The following is a 14,117-nucleotide window of genomic DNA, read 5'->3' as shown; positions in this document are numbered from 1 at the left end:
TTGGGCCTGGCTGAAGCCAGGAGCCAGGAACTCCATCTGGGTCTCCCATTTGGGTGATAAGATTCCAAATACTTGGCTGTCATGTGCTGCCTTCCTAGGCACATTAGCAGGAAGCAGGATTGGAAGTACAGCACCCAGAACTTGAACTGGCACTCCCATACAAGTGGCAGCTTAACCTCCTGTGCCACAAGTACTATTTTTTTATGCCAAAATAACATTTACTTGTATATGGGATTCATCTTTGACCTGACTTATTTATCATCACATATCTGTAATGTAAGAAGTAGAATTTTTTAAAAAAGATTTGTTTATTTGAAGGGCAGGGTTACAGAGAGGCAGAGAGAGAGAGAGAGAGAGAGGTCTTCCATCCGCTGGTTCACTTCCCAAATGGCTGCAATGGCTGGAGCAGGCTGATCTTAAGCCAGGAGCCAGGAGGTTCTTTCAGGTCTTCCACTCGTGGATGCAGGGGCCCAAGCACTTGAGCCATCTTCTGCTGCTTTCTCAGGTGCATTAGCAGGGGACAGGATCAAAAGTGGAGCAGCCAGGACTCAAACCAGTGCCCATAAGGATGCTGGCACTGCAGTCGGAGGCTTAAACTATGCCATGGCACTGTCCCCAAGAAGTAGACTATTTCAGGGTTTAGTTTCAGGAAGCAGAAACCTTACTAATTATTAAAAAAAAGAAAGACAATTATAGGGAGTTAGGTCCTTATAAAATTAGGATAATGAGCTCAAGGTTGGGCTTACAGGAGCCTGAAATTTTAGGGTACACTTTATCAGGAAGGTGGGGAATTAGGAGACTGCTGTGGAATTGTAGAATTCAACAGCTTACCACAGTAGCCTCCCCAACTGCTCACTGGAAATCTGCTGCAGAAAAACCCACTATCTCCCCTTCTGAGGAAGCAAGGTGATTGCCTCTCCTGCTTTTCACCTTCCAGCTCTCCCATGATTGCATCTAATTGGTGGTTCCTGATTCCAGACTTTGTTGCAAAGGAGTTTGCTGGGAATAAAGTTTTTTGCTTTCTAGCTTCTGCGGTGCTAGAAGGCATACTAGAAGGAAGTTGTGATGGGTGTTGATTGCTAAATCACCATTTCTTTTATTTTTATTTTTTGACAGGCAGGGTTAGACAGTGAGAGAGAAAGAAACAGAGAGAGAGAGAGTTATAGAAGTGAGAGAGAGACAGAGAGAAAGATCTTCCTTCCATTGGTTCACTCCCCTAATGGCCGCTATGGCTGGTGCTGTGCCGATCCAAAGCCAGGAGCTGGGTGCTTCCTCCTGGTCTCCCATGTGGGTGCAGGGCCCAAGCACTTGGGCCATCCTCCGCTGCCCTCCTGGGCCACAGCAGAAAGCTGGACTGGAAGAGGAGTAACCAGAACTAGTACCCGGCGCTCCAACTGGGACTAGAACCTGGAGTGCCGGCACCGCAGGGCAGATTAGTCAAGTGAGCCATGGTGCTGGGTGCTAAATCACCCTTTCTATCTCATAACCTAAAGAAGCAAAACCGTGTAGCAGGATAAGAAATTTGTGAGTTCTCCTTCTCTTCCTAATGACCTTTGACTTCCATTTAGATGAGTTTTTCTTACTGAAGAAAAAATAGGCTGGCGTCTTGGCTCAATAGGCTAATCCTCCACCTGCAGTGCCAGCACACCGGGTTCTAGTCCTGGTCAGAGCACCGGATTCTGTCCTGGTTGCTCCTCTTCCAGTCCAGCTCTCTGCTGTGGCCCGGGAAGGCAGTGGAGGATGGCCCAGGTCCTTGGACCCTGCACCCACATGGGAGACCAGGAGGAAGCACCTGGCTCCTGGCTTCGGATCAGCATGGTGCGCTGGCCGCAGTGTGCCGGCCATTGGGGTGTGAACCAACGGAAAAGGAAGACCTTTCTCTCTGTCTCTTTCTCTCTCACTGTCCACTCTGCCTGTAAAAAAATAAAAGAAAAAGAAAAAATAACCAATGATTCTCCAGTATTTTTTCTACTGTTTTTCTGAAATTGTTTGGCATTGTCACAGCCTTTCACCAGGTGTTGACTGAAGATGCAATAATCAAGGTCTTAGAGATTCTCCGTCTCCTTTTATCTTCTCTACCAAGAGTTGCTACTGATTTCTCCAGTGGCTCCTACTTATTTCCATTTCATGCTCTCACTTTGTTGCTTTGGCGGGATTGTGTTGTGTGGTTTCTGTTTTCTTTCTGGAAGCCATCTTGGGGACTTTGTTTCTAGGCTTAGCAACCAGAGGAACACTTACTCAAACGCCTGCTCCTATATTTGTAATCACAACCTGAGTATGTCACCTGAACCCAGTCATCTAGGAGGGAGTTGGGCCAGTAACTGGTTGAAATGTTTTGTTATAAAAATTTCAAATAGAGCTAACTATGTCAGTTGAACAAACTGAAACATTTAAGGACTACATTTCCCATTGCTAAGCTGCCCTGATCTTGCTAGAATCAGCACTTAGCATGGTCACGAAGTAGGCATGCAATATTGGTTGAATTAATCACAGATTAATGATCATGAAGCCACATTTCCAGACTTACTAATTTCTTTTTGTAAATAAGAGTTATACTTTAAATTCATTCATCATCCTTTGGAGTGCAACCTTAGAAAGCACTATTTTCAAGTTTTCTGACTATACAGTTTGGTTCAATTACAGAAGAGAATGATTAAGCTATAGATCAGTCAGAGCTCTTTGGTAATTTATTGGTTCACATAACTGAAAGGCCAGGGACAGTCTTCAAGGGCAGCTAGTCAGGGCTCATGTGATGTCGTTAGAACCAGTCTGTTTTTTTTTTTTTTTTTTTTTTTTTGCCTCCAGTGGTGATCTAGCTACCTTCTACTAGATTTGATTTATTGTTGGGCTGCACATCAACTAGAAGAACACATCAAGCTAATGCCAAAGTCATTAGAAAAAAGTTCACTTTGTTTCTTTCCCCTTAACATAAGCATAAGTCCAATATCTGAACCTCCTTATTCCTGATGATTGGCCTGATAGAGATCTTGTGTCTGTGAACCAATCAATGGCTTGGAAAGTAAGGAATGCTCTGAGTTAGTTTTGATCTAAAATTGTACTTCCAAATTAATGTTTTTCACTACTATTTTGGGTTTCAACACCTGCCTCATAGTCTGGGTAGGTTGAGCCAATTTCTTATGTGTAATTTGATATGCAGGGATAACCAGCTTCCAAAAGTAACTGGTGATGGGAATTTTTGTGCCAAATATTCATTAGGACTATTATCAGAGAGATTGTAAATCAAAGTTTGGACATGTGGTTTGGCAGTAACTGTCTGAGTAAAATATCTGATATAGTTTTGACAAAGTTGTTCCCCAAATCTATAATTCAGAAGGTTCCCAGGAGCGTTCCCATTGACATTGAGTAGGTGAAACCAATCAAAGTGGCAGGAACAATTGGGAATATGTAGCTGTTGATTTATTAATTTAACACATATTTTTGGAGTTTCTGTCCTGTGTCAGGAGTTGTGCTAAGTTTCTGTGGAAATTTAAAGAAGAGGGGCCAGCACTGTGGTGTAGTGGGTAAAGCTGCTGCTTTTAGTGCCCGCATCTCATGTGGGTGCCGGTTCGAGACCTGGCTGTTCCACTTCCGATCCAGTTCTCTGCTATGGCCTGGGAAAGCAGTAGAAGGTGGCTCAAGTCCTTGGGCCCCTGCACCCAAGTGGGAGACCTGGAAGAAGCTCTTGGCTTCTGGCTTCGGATCAGCGCAGCTCTGGCCATTGTGGCCATTTGGGAAGTGAACCAGTGGATGGAAGACCAATCTCTCTCTCCCTCTCTCTCTCTCCCTCTCTCTCTCTCTCTCTCTTTCTCTCTCTCTCCACCTTTCAAATAAACAAATAAATCTTAAAAATATTAAAGAAGAACGAACAGGGACCCTGTATACAAGGAGCTTATCATCTACAGGAGATAAGCTTTTTATACAAAGTAGCAATGTCCTAAAAGGAACATGAGAATTCAGGAGGGGAAAGGATTTGTTCCCTCTGGGATCTGGAATCTGAGATGACTACATGTGGAGATGGCAGTTGAAATAAGCTAAGGAGTACATGAGTATAATGGGCTTTGACATGTAGAAATTGTCAGAAAAAAATAAAGGCCTTAATAACTATTATAAACCATTATATCTTTTAGAGAATGACCACAGGGAGGCTGGTGCCATATTCCTTCAGGTATGTGGACAAACAAGTATTTGTTTGTCAGCTGTTTTATTCCTTACATATTATGTATGTTATATATTACTAACTGTAAAAGGAACAAAAGAAATTACGTGCCACATATTCTGATGCTTTACTTTATCTGTATGCTGTGACTTTGTTGAAGCTTTAACTCTTTAAATCTTCCTACATGTGGGGATATATAGGAGCAAGGTAGTGCTTCCATCAATAATTAATGTGAAATAGCTTGAACCACTTCCCCATATGGAAAATGCATATAAATAAAAGGGGACAAGATCTAATAAGCAGCTCTAATTAAGTTCTGCTTGTTTTACCTCGTGTTCATGGCCATTCTTGAAATTCAGGTGGGTGGTTCTCATTTAGGACTCCCTGCCCTTAGTCCTGTTCCCTTGTGCTGTTCTGCATCTTGCAGGGTAACATTTCAAACACATCCAACCTGATGATGTTGCTCCCTGCTTTAGAATGCTTCAATTACTCTTCAGATAAAAATTTGAATTCCATTATATGATTTGCAAAGACCTCATGATCCTTTTACTTTTTTAAAGATTTATTTATTGAGCCAGCACTGTGGTATAATGGGTTAAGTCTCTGCCTGCCATGCAGGAATCCCATATGGATGCCAGTTCAAGTCCCAGGTGCCTCTCTTCTAATCCAGCTCTCTGCTATGGCCTGGGAAAGCAGTGAACTGATCTAAAAGTTGAACCGATCTAAATCCAGGCAGGCGGTTCCTCTGGGTCTTCCACACAGGTGCAGGGGCCCAAGCACTTGGGCCATCTTCCACTGCTTTTCCAGGCCATTGGCAGGGAATTAGATGGGAAGTGGAGCTGGCACCCATATGGAGTGCTGGCACTCAGGCAGCAGCTTTACCCACTTTAACACAGTGCTGGCTCTCTTCATGATCTTTTATGAAAGTTGATGTGTGTTATCAATATGTCTAATATAATATAAGCCAATGAAAAGAAATCAGTTGAATGTTGTTGTGGGTAGTTGGCAGTAATAGATATTGTGTGATAACACATTGACTCTGTTTTTTTGTTGTTGTTGTTGTTAGAGTTCATTTATTTGAAAGGCAGAGTTACAGAGTTACAGACAGATAGAGGGAGAGACAGAGAGAGAGAGAGATCTTCTATCCACAGGTTCATTTCCCAAATGGCCATGACAGTTGCGGCCAGGCTGAAGCCAGGACTCAGGAACCAGGAACTCCATCAGGGTCTCCCATGTGGGTAGCAGAGGCCCAAGTACTCAGGTCATTTGCTGCTTTCCCAGGCGTATTAGCAGCCAGGACTAGAACTGGCACTCCAATATGGACTATAAGCACTGGCTTAACCTGTTGCACCATAATGCAGTCTGGAGTGCAGATTCTTGTTTTGGTTGCTTTACTTCTGATCCAGCTTCCTGCTAATGCTGGGAAATCAGCAGAAGATGGCCCAAGTGCTTGGGCTCCTGCCACCCATATGGGAAATCCAGGATGGAGTTCCTGGCTCCAAGCTGTGGCCTGGCCCAGCCTGGGCCATAACATTTAGGAAGTGAACCAGTAGATGAAATATTCTCTCTCTCTCCTCTCTACTTGTCTCTCTTTGTCTCTGTCACACTGCCTTTCATATACATTAAAACTTTTTTTTTTTTTTTTTGACAGGCAGAGTGGACAGTGAGAGAGAGAGACAGAGAGAAAGGTCTTCCTTTTGCCGTTGGTTCACCCTCCAATGGCCGCCGCTGCAGCCGGCGCACCGCGCTGATCCGATGGCAGGAGCCAGGAGCCAGGTGCTTTTCCTGGTCTCCCATGGGGTGCAGGGCCCAAGCACCTGGGCCATCCTCCACTGCACTCCCTGGCCATAGCAGAGAGCTGGCCTGGAAGAGGGGCAACCGGGACAGAATCCGGCGCCCCGACCGGGACTAGAACCCGGTGTGCCGGCGCCGCAAGGTGGAGGATTAGCCTATTGAGCCACGGCGCCGGCTCTACATTAAAACTTTTTAAGAAGTCATCTTAAATGGCACTATCAGGAGAATCTTGCATAAGGGCCTGTAATATAGAAGCTAGCAAAAGCAAGTTTTATTGTGAAGAACAAGAACTTTTATTTAAATGGTTGAAAAACATTTCCATTCAATTTCAATGTCTTTAAATGATTCATTTCCTACTGTTAATAGCAGCAATCCCCATGGTGAGTAACATTCTTGTTAAAGTTATAATAGATCTCTATTCACTCATTTAACAGCTTGAAGTTACACTTTTTAGACAGTAGGACTGGTAATTAATCTTTGCTGCAACATTTATTCAATGACTTGTGAGAAAGCAGGATTTTTTACGTTTATTGTTACAGTTGGTGAATCCATGGAATTGCTACCATATGTATTAGAAGAATGTTACATTTTCTTGAAAGAAAATCTTTTCTTTACCATTGTAAATCCTGACTGTGGCACATGGAAAGACTTACTATTTTTACATGTCAGTACTTGAACATGTGTCAAAATGTTGTTCTCATATTCAGCAAGGGTGTTTTTATATACTAATAGTTTAAATTAAATTCCATATTCAATAATCTCAGTTATAATCCATTTCTATCACATAAAAATTTCACATATTATATGAGTTACCAGAGAAGAATGTTAGCTGAACTGGGTATTTATAGTACATTAGTTTACATTCAATATTCATTTTTCACTGAAGCCTCATAATATAAATATCCCTTATAGATATTTTCCTAATTCAATAATTATTATTCATTTTAAAAGAGAAAGAGAGGGCCGGCGCTGCAGCTCACTAGGCTAATTCTCCACCTTGCGGCGCTGGCACACGGATCTGCGCAGCGCGCCAGCCGCGGCAGCCATTGGAGGGTGAACCAACGGCAAAGGAAGACCTTTCTCTCTGTCTCTCTCTCTCTCACTATCCACTCTGCCTGTCAAAAAAAAAAAAAAAAAAAAAAAGAAAGAAAGAAAGAAAGAGGGGTGAAAGGGGTGAAAGATGTTAAGTGGCTTTCCAGGGCTGTAGAGCTAAAGGGGAAGATATTAAGAATGCTGATTCAGTCCTTATCCACTAGACCAAACTGTTAGTATATAATGATATATAACAGTTGCTAACCTTTTGGGGTCTCTGGGAAACACACATGTGCATATGAAAGGGGGAATGTTCTACAATCAGTACAAAGCTAAGCCAAATTTGATTAAGGGAGAGCTCATCAACAAGGAAGGCAATGATAACTACAGTATTTTCCACTGAATTATCTCAGCATGCTTACAAAGTATTATGACAAACATTATAATTTCCTTTTCCTTTTCAAAATACAAAATGGATTTTTTTTTTTTGACAGGCAGAGTTAGACAGTGAGAGAGAGACAGAGAGAAAGGGAGAACGGTCTTCCTTCCGTTGGTTTCCCCCTCCAAATGGCCACTACGGCCGGCGCGCTGCGCAGATCCGAAGCCAGAAGCCAGGTGCTTCCTCCTGGTCTCCCCTGCGGGTGCAGGGCCGAAGCACTTGGGCCATTCTCCACTGCCTTCCCAGGCCACAGCAGAGAGCTGGACTGGAAGAGGAGCAACCGGGACAGAATCCGGCGCCCCGACTGGGACTAGAACCTGGGGTGCCGGCGCCGCAGGCGGAGGATTAGCCAAGCGAGCTGTGGTGCTGGCCAAAACGGATTTTTTAAAAAATATATTAATAAATAAATAGATAAATAAATATATTTATTTGAAAGGCAGAGTTACAGAGAAAGAGAGAGAGGAGAGGTATCTTCCATTTGCTGGATCACTTCCTAAATGGCCACACATGGGTGGCAGGGGTCCAAGCACTAAGGCCATCTTCAGCTGTTTTCTGTGGTGTGTTAGCAGGGAGCTGGATCCGAAGTGAAGCAGCTGGGACTTGAACTGGTGCTCAGGTACGACACCAGCATCGCAGGCAGGGGCTTAACCCATTGTACCTTGATGCCAGCTCCATTAAATTAATATTTTTTAAAAGAGAAAAGAATCCCATAATTACATTACTCTAACTTAAATCTTCGCTTGTGTGTGAAGTGCAATACTGTTTGTATATTTTTAGGTTCTGCTCATATCCATGATTTTTTTACATAATTGCAATTATAATGTGAATGCAAGTTTTACTATGGAATTTTATAATTTTATTTTACATTGAGATTAAAGTAATTTCCCAAGGACTCAAGGTCCAGGCATTCTAGTAATCTGTCACATTCTGAGTCTATTTTGTGACACAGACTGTTCGTTAAACTTTTTTGCTTTCATACTGAGAACCTGCTGTGATCATGTGATTGATTCATCAGATATAGTTGTTAAAGGAGAACAGAATCACAGAAATTACCATTGATGTGTTAGAATAAAATACGAACAGGGCACTTGAGGCAGAACTACAGTGTTGGAAGGCGCAGGACTCCGATTAAACGTAGGTTTTTGAAATGGTTATTATCAGGAGAAACTCTGGGTGGGTTTAGAGGGGAAGTTTGGGCTGGTGGATACTCCATAGTATATGAGGTGGCAGTAAAATTATTTGTATATTGAAAGTCCCATGTGGGGATTATGGTGTTTCTCAACAGGTGTGCAAAACACAGGTACAGAGAATTTAAAAACACGGTTTTGGGGATGCATTTGGCTAGTTCATTTAGTCACTGCTTGTTGCCTGGGGTAAGAGTCTCAGCTTCTAGGCTGCTTCAGCTTTCTGCTAATGTGCACCCTAGGAAGCTATAGATGATGGCTTAAGTACTTGGGACCCTGTCACTCAAGGGGGAGACCAAGATGGAGTTCCAGGCTCCGGGCTTCAGCCTGGCCCAGCCCCATCTGCTGTAAGCATTTAGGGGAGTGAACCAGTGACAGAAGTTACCTCTGTCTCTTTGTCTGTCTCTGTCTCTGCCTTTCAAATAAAATGAAAGGAGAAAAAGGAAATGTGGTATTTGAAATCAGCACACTGTGATTGGCATTATAAAACCCTTGCTGCAGGGAAGGGTTCTGGTGCAGGTGTTTCTTCTTCCTTTGGGAGGAGCCTGACCAGATCCTGGCAGGGTCCTCACCCCCAAACACCTAGAGACTGAAGAACCAACTCAAGTTCAGGGAACACTATCAAAGACTCACTTAACGTAAATGGAGATGTGGGTGGACCACAACAGCCTATGGAATAAGACACTTTACTCTTGACAGATGGGGCTAGTTGGACTGGTCAGGAGGGATAAATTGAGCTTGGTTGTGTAGTATTGAGTTTAAATTCACTGAATCATTATTTTCTGAGGTCAGAATTGATTGTAGAGATGTGGCTCATAGTTGAGCCCAAGGGTGGGGAGCAGAGGAAATAGATGGCGATGGGAGTGGAGTGCTGTTAAGTCAATTGCTTAAACTATGTGAGGAGTAAGAGAGGTGGGGACCCTGGCAGGAGGGGATTGTCTGGGTGCAGCTGAACACTTTGTACATTTTTATTATTCTTTATAACTCAGAATGAAAAGTCAGAAAATGTTTTTGTTTCAGGAACACACAGGGTAAAAATTACCTGAGATTTTTCAGTGAAGATGGACAAGTATTTGAGTAAAATAATAAGCTACACCAGTTACATGAAAATTTCAGTTGCCACTTTTAGCTAAATTAATTTTTAATTTCTCTGGAATTAAACTCTTTCTAAAGAAGTGCTTGAATTCCTCTTCATTTCCTGATTGCTAAAATGATGTGCATGATTTGACTTATCCCCTTTGACCTCCATTCTCCTGTGCTGTTTGAACTCTAACTATTGAGATTAGAAGTACTCTGACCAGGCAGAGACATTTTTTAAAAGAATAACAAGTGTGGGAGTGGGCATTTACCCTGGTAGTTAAGATGCTTGTGTTCCATATCCATGTACCTGGGTTCAGTAACCAGCTGGGCAACTGACCCTAGTTTCTTGCTAATGCAAACCCTGGGAAGCAACAGTGAGTGATCAAGTAATTGGGCACTCACCACCCATGGGGAGACCTGGAATCTATTCCTGGCTCCTGGCTTTAGCACCTGCCTAGCTTTAGCTCTTGCAGGCATTTGGGGAGTGAATCACTGGTTGGGAGGATCTCCCCCACCCCTAATTTTTCTCTGTCTCTGTCACTCTGCCTTTCAAAAAAAAATAAATCTTAAAAAAAGGAGGTGCTGGGGCTGGCACTGTGGCATGGTGGGTAAAGCCGCCGCCTGCACTGCCGGCATCCCATACGGGTGCCAGTTCAAGTCCTGGCTGCTTCACTTCTGATCCAGCTTTCTGCTCTCTCTGCTATGGCCTAGGGAAGCAGTAGAAAAAGGCCCAAGTCCTTGGGCCCCTGCACCTGCGTGGGAGACCTGGAAGAAGCTCCTGGCTCTTGGCTTTGGATTGGTGCAGCTCCAGCCATTGTGGCCAATCAGGGAATGAACCAGCGGATGGAAGACTTCTCTTTCTCTCTCTCTCTGTGCCTCTCCTTCCCTCTCTTTCAAATAAATAAATAAATCTTTTTTTTTTAAAGGAGGTGTTTTTAGTAATTAAGCTGAGACAATAGTTATTAGCTAGGACTATCATAAGCAAACCAGAGTATATGATCACTAGTAGTTGGACATAATTTTCTTAGTTCTCTAACATTTATGCATGTCTTATGAGCAGAGGCATTGCTAGCCTTTTATTCTGGACATTTTTTTCGTGATGTCGGCATAGTGGATAGCTTTGGGAGGGAGAGTATCTCTGGGGCAGAGGGAGAAGATTAGGATTTTCTAAACTCAGGGTTCCTCCTCTCCTGTAATACAACACATAGAATATGCAGGTGTCTTCTGAACCATGCTGGGCCACCTTGTAGAAATTGGGGCTTGTAGATCTGGGACAATATAAAAGAAGATGCTTTGGCTACTGCTATTGCTTTGAGTAATTTATTATCTTTTGTCTATGATCTTGGGGGCTTATGGCTTCTGCCAGCATCCATGAAACTGGAAGGCTGAATTGTTAATTTCCAATAGGGTGAAGCCACAAACCCTTCACAGTTCTTGCCACCTGGTACAGTGTAAATCACAGTAAAAACATAAAGTTTTACTATCACTATTATTATTATTATTGTTCTTATTAATTCAGTTGAAATTTCATTCTGTGCATTTAAACATTTTTCTTCGAAAGAATATTCTAAGACATTAATGGCAATAAAAGCAAAGATTAGCATTATTGGATCTGGTCTCATTGATATCAGAGAGTATCAGTTAATCAGATTAATTATTTAACTATTATAATTAATAATTATAAAAATAAGTTATAACTACCTCAATTAATAATTTAACTGCTTAATTTTATTATAAACTGATTTCTTAAAACTGTGTAATACATTTTGTAACTCAAAAGTGTGTGGCTAAAATTTTTTTCTTCTAGCATAATGATGTACAATTTTAAGAGATCAGTAACTTGTGTAACAAGCAGCATGTAATAAAGAGTGCCAAATTCCAAATTTCCTTTTCTTCTACTCTAACTTGCCCAGATGCCTTTTTTCACTTATTGAACTTTCTTTAACCTTTTGTAAATATTCCAGGAGAGAGGCACCCTTACAAGCCATAGCATTTTAAGGTGGCAGATAATTGTAAAGATATATACAATGCACACTAATGATAACATTTAGCACTTAGGCAGTGCTTTAAGAACATTAACCAATTAATTTACATGGCACCCCCTGTGAAGCAGTAAGTATCATTATCTTCACTTTCACAGGGAGAAAATGTGCAGACAGAAGCTGGTTAACTTTCCTGAGAAACTAGAGCTAGTGAAATCTTGAATACAATTACAATTCTCCTGCTTTCAAATTCCTGAAATCAGCTCCTCTCATGACAGTTTACTTGGGAGTCCTTGGAGATGGTATTTTTTAGGTTATATGTCTTGCATCCATTCATATTTTTTCTTTAATTGATAATGCACTTTTCAAATCCCCCCCCTTCTCCTCCCCTCCCCTACGCTCCCCTCCCCTCTCTTCTCTCTTTTTATTGTTTGAGAGGCAGAGACAGAGCTCTCATCAGCTGATTCATTCCTTAAATGCCTGCGGTGGCTGGGGCTGGACAAGGCTGAAATCAGGAACTGGGACCTCAATCCAGCTCTTCCACGTGGGCCATTACTTTGAGCCATTACATGCTGCCTCTCAGGTGCTCATTAGCAGGAAACTGGAATTGTGAGCAGAGCTGGGACTGGAATCCAGGCACCCCAGTATGGAACGAGAGCATCCCAACCAGTGTCTTTACTGCTAAGCCAAATGTCCATCCTGAAATACTGGAATTTTCATATCATAAAGTTACATAGTTCATTTATTATCAGTTTAATTTTTAAATTATATGTCATCAAGTAGTAATAAATTATGTTAAACTATTTCTCTGCTTGTCTAGTTCTCATTGCATTCATGGAAGAGATGGTTTATTACAACAAAATATGAAATTCTGATCAGAACAATGCCAAAAGATCCTTTTGAAAATTGAATCCTAGATCTCAGCTGCTTGCACTAAAAAACTTAGCTAATTACCAACAGTGTGTCTATTGTAATGTGGTATAGCTTGGTAATTGCTTTTCAATAAGTCAATTATGTTATTGTAGCACTGGTTTAACAAACATTTATTGAGTATCTACAATGTGCAGGCAATGTGAAAAATACTGGGCTTACGAAGGTAAAATAGACCATTTCTTGTCCTTTAAAGAACTGGATGACTATTTGTAACAAGCAAGTAATTTCTAAATTCAACAGTGAACAGAATATATGGTTCTCTGTATTAACCATATTTTTGTTTAAAAATGTTTCAATGCATATCCAAAGCAAAACAGCCAAACTGTTCTGCAGGAATGGACTACCTAAACCGTTTATCGCTGTTTCTCCTTTTGGTAAAAGGTGATGTGTGCCAAAGTCACAGTGCATTTTGACAGAATAGGAGCTGCTCTAGCTTCAGTGCATTTTGTTTCCTCTTAAAATAGCATCACTTGAAGCTCTTCTCCTTGACCTGATTTGAGCACCTGATAAGGCATGTGGGTCAGTTAGATGTGAGTGAATACATTGAATGAAAAAGCATAGTAGTAAAATTAACTTGGGAGAGAGCAATAGCCATGGTCAAATAGAGCAGTCCCCTTGTTCAAGTGCTCTAAAAGGAAGATGTAGGTTTGGGATAAATTCTAGGGTTAGAATAGAGATTATTCTCTACGTAAGTTAAATCATCATATATATTACTAGAAAGAATGTGAATTCCATCTCCAGTAAGAGATGTGTTTTTAAACAGTACATGAAAAGTGCCTGAAAACGAGAAGCAAATATTTTGAATTTTATATTTAAGGTAATGCAAAATCCCTTATATTAAAAATGTGACTTTTTAGAATGAGATTTCTGATAGATAATAGTTTCTTTCCTTCCTTGTTTTCTTCTCTCAAACATTTGCCCTAGCATGAAAACATTTAATATCATCTGCATTTGAAAAATTTGTTAACCTTTACATTTAGTGATGACCTAGAAAAGTACTTAAGTTTGCCAACCACCTGGGGAAATGTGATTCTTTAAAACAGAACAGTGTTACTTAAGAAGCATAAGTTTCAGACATCTGTGGGGAGCAAACCGGACTAGACTGAGTTACTGGAATTAAGACTTATTCTATGCATCTGCTCTCCCACAATATGGCGCTGGGAGAGAAGTAAACAGCTTCCGCACAGCTGCCTCCAGTTCAACTAATAAACTGTAGGACTTGCTCCTGATTGGAGGAGAGCAGCGTACTCGGAGTGTGGGCAGCCGAGTTGGGATTGGCGGAGGAGGACTATAAAGGAGGAGAGAGACGGCATGCACCAGGAACATCTATGGGGAACATCTAAGGGAACCCGTGCAGCCCCCGAGAAAGCCGGCCGGCGGTGTGCCGCTCCCCTGCGGAAGTGGGGAATGTGGCCAGGGGGAACTGCCCTTCCACGGAGGTGGAAGGGATAGTAGCCAACCCGGGAAGAACCAGCAGCAAACCCGGGGAGGGCCGAGCAGACGAAAAGAACAGTGCA

At 42.0% G+C, this 14,117-nt stretch overlaps 1 long non-coding RNA gene across 3 annotated transcripts in view; it reads left to right on the top strand.

Moving 5' to 3' along the window:
- The window catches only part of LOC103349489 (uncharacterized), a 111,442-nt gene that overhangs the window by 22,314 nt on the left and 75,011 nt on the right, over nt 1–14,117 (top strand). For all 3 annotated transcript variants that reach the window (XR_007922321.2, XR_007922322.2, XR_007922320.2), the window contains exon 3: nt 4,128–4,165. This is a non-coding gene — a long non-coding RNA (uncharacterized lncRNA). The remainder of the gene's footprint in view (nt 1–4,127; nt 4,166–14,117) is intronic.

Source organism: Oryctolagus cuniculus, chromosome 16 (assembly GCF_964237555.1).
Source record: "Oryctolagus cuniculus chromosome 16, mOryCun1.1, whole genome shotgun sequence".
Lineage (NCBI taxonomy): Eukaryota > Metazoa > Chordata > Mammalia > Lagomorpha > Leporidae > Oryctolagus > Oryctolagus cuniculus.
This window is presented reverse-complemented; position numbering and strand designations above follow the sequence as displayed.